General features: G+C 44.6%; 2 non-coding genes across 2 annotated transcripts in view; both read right to left on the bottom strand.

The window, feature by feature from the left end:
- Positions 1-877: 877 nt before the first annotated feature.
- LOC143261573 (5.8S ribosomal RNA) lies at positions 878-1,032 on the bottom strand. Its single transcript, XR_013035662.1, has one exon. It is a non-coding gene; the product is annotated as a 5.8S ribosomal RNA (ribosomal RNA).
- A 1,332-nt stretch (positions 1,033-2,364) lies between these two features.
- LOC143261580 (small subunit ribosomal RNA) overlaps positions 2,365-2,500 on the bottom strand; it is a 1,921-nt gene continuing 1,785 nt past the window's right edge. Inside the window, exon 1 of the ribosomal RNA XR_013035671.1 lies at positions 2,365-2,500. This exon is cut by the window's right edge and continues 1,785 nt beyond it. This is a non-coding gene — a ribosomal RNA (small subunit ribosomal RNA).

Below are 2,500 nucleotides of genomic sequence, written 5' to 3'. Positions count from 1 at the left end.
TTTAACGTCCGTCCGAAAAGTACTTTCGGGGACTAGACGACCGATTGATCTCGTGCGGTTTCGCTATTCGATCATTTGAAGAGAACAAAAAGATATATGGGGCGACCGACAAACGGTTTTCCGTAGAACCAGACTCGCGATTGCGTTGACACACACATCATAGCCACACCAATAGAAGAGTTTTAGGACGGTAACCCGGGTGGGGTGTTCTTTACTCAGAATATGTGCAACATCGGATCTATATAGCCATCGATACAATTCGTACACAAATGTGTCGTACGAAGAGAGAGACTTTTTTTCCTCTGGCAACATAACGGTAAGAGACATCCTTCCACACTCATAGGTTCCACTCCCTGGGGCTATGATATATATATACATATAAATTCAAATTCGAAGCAACGGTCACAATTCTACTCTATATATTTTTGCGGGTTATGTGTTCTTTCGTTCAATTTCTTTCATGCGTTCGTTCGATCTCTGTACACAGTCTTCACATAGGACAGACTCGTGTAGTACGCTTTCGTGGGTTAAACCCATCTCGTTTCATTTCAGGCGACGTCGGGAGCGCGTTGAAAATGTACCAGTGAAATCTCGATAGTTCTACGAATACGAATCGTCCCGAAAAAGATTTTGTCACCGCTTCGAAGCGGTGTTTCAGACGGGCGGACGTATATAAAACATATACGACACACGACACCGCCTTCCACACTCACGCTAGTTCGAACACGATTTCCATCTCTCTCGAAGACTGTTAGACGTACGTAAAATTTCTCAATATTCATAGGACCGCGACAAACGCCGACGAAGCGCCCATCATTCGCTCGTACGTATATAGGCAACAAGTGCCATCAACGCAAGCAGTTTATAAGTACGTAAACGACCCTCAGCCAGGCGTGGTCCAGGAATTGTATCCGTGGACCGCAATGTGCGTTCGAAATGTCGATGTTCATGTGTCCTGCAGTTCACACGTTGACGCGCAATTAGCTGCGTTCTTCATCGACCCACGAGCCAAGTGATCCACCGTTCAGGGTAATTTTTCCCTTTTATTCTCTCATATATATATAATGTGTATTTGCTATCCACCACATTTTTGTGTTATATTTCGGAACAAGCCGATACCCGAAGAGCTCCAACCAGCGCGCGAAGGAGATTCGGGAGTCGTCGTACAACGACATAATTGTCCCTTAAAGAACGAGATATTTCCGTCGAAACCATATATATATGTACGAGCAAATCCAAAACCACTGTTTTCTTGCAAGTTCGACGGTCGGAGCGAATAGAACATTGAAAAGCCTTCTATCGAAGAAACACAGAGAGTATATCACCTCCAAAAACGACGGGGATATGGATATTCAAACTGGACAATTATCAACCCGATACTGGATTCGAAAAGTTTCTCTCTCCTTTCGTCGTTATTTACACCGGACGGACTCACGGCCGGCTCTAGCTGGGTGTCATATATATATACGTCCCACGCTCATGCTGCCACTAGCGCGCAACAGAGTAGGGTGTCAATGACAACGACACAGCATTGAAACGAGCTACACAAGCCGGTCTCTCTTGATACCAATGTAAACGAGCATTAAGTTATCTTCAGACTGCCCGATATTTTCGTCCTTTGGACTTTCCCAACGATTCCTTTTTTTCTTTTTTTTTTTTACACCACAGCGAAGACTTGAGGAAGCGTGATTAGCACGCTCGCATCCCTCCCTGTCCTACTACAACTGTGTGTGTGTGTGTGTAAAGAAAGAAAAAAGAATACATTGGCTTTCTCTCTATCGAGAAGATGGCCTACGCAACGCAGATCAAAGGCCTAATACGTGTAATATAATACGCGTCTGGCCGTGTATAAATCACGCACGAATGATCTGGTCGGGCCCAACTCTTCTCGTACGCTTATTTTTCCGTGTTGAGGCACTATCATAAAATCACACAAACCCCAACACGTGTGTGTCTTGGAAGGAAGATGGCCTACGCAACGCAGATCAAAGGCCTAATACGTGTAGTACACACGTCTGCCGTGTAAATCACGCACGAATGATCTGGTCGGGCCCAACTCTTCTCCACCACACCACATCCCAACTTTGTACATTTTTATATATTTTTGTGCGTTGGGGCACCTTCATAATCACAAACCCCAACAACACATATATCTCTCTCTCTTTGAAAGATTTGTTGTGGCCTACGCAACGCAGATCAAAGGCCTAATACGTGTAGTACACACGTCTGGCCGTGTAAATCACGCACGAATGATCTGGCGGGCTCAACAATATCTTTTTTTTTTATATGAATTCTTATCCACAAACTAATCGAATTCATTTTCTCTCCTCCTCTCCTCTCTCTTTGAGATATATTGGAACATTGTAATGATCCTTCCGCAGGTTCACCTACGGAAACCTTGTTACGACTTTTACTTCCTCTAAATAATCAAGTTTGGTCATCTTCCCGGCATCATCGGCAATGCCGAAACATTGCCGCGCACCAGTCCGAAGACCTCACT

The sequence above is a fragment of the Megalopta genalis genome, unplaced genomic scaffold (genome assembly GCF_051020955.1).
Source record: "Megalopta genalis isolate 19385.01 unplaced genomic scaffold, iyMegGena1_principal scaffold0055, whole genome shotgun sequence".
In the NCBI taxonomy this organism is placed as follows: Eukaryota; Metazoa; Arthropoda; class Insecta; order Hymenoptera; family Halictidae; genus Megalopta; species Megalopta genalis.
The sequence above is the reverse complement of the archived record's forward strand: the minus strand, read 5'-3'. Positions and strand labels throughout refer to the sequence as shown.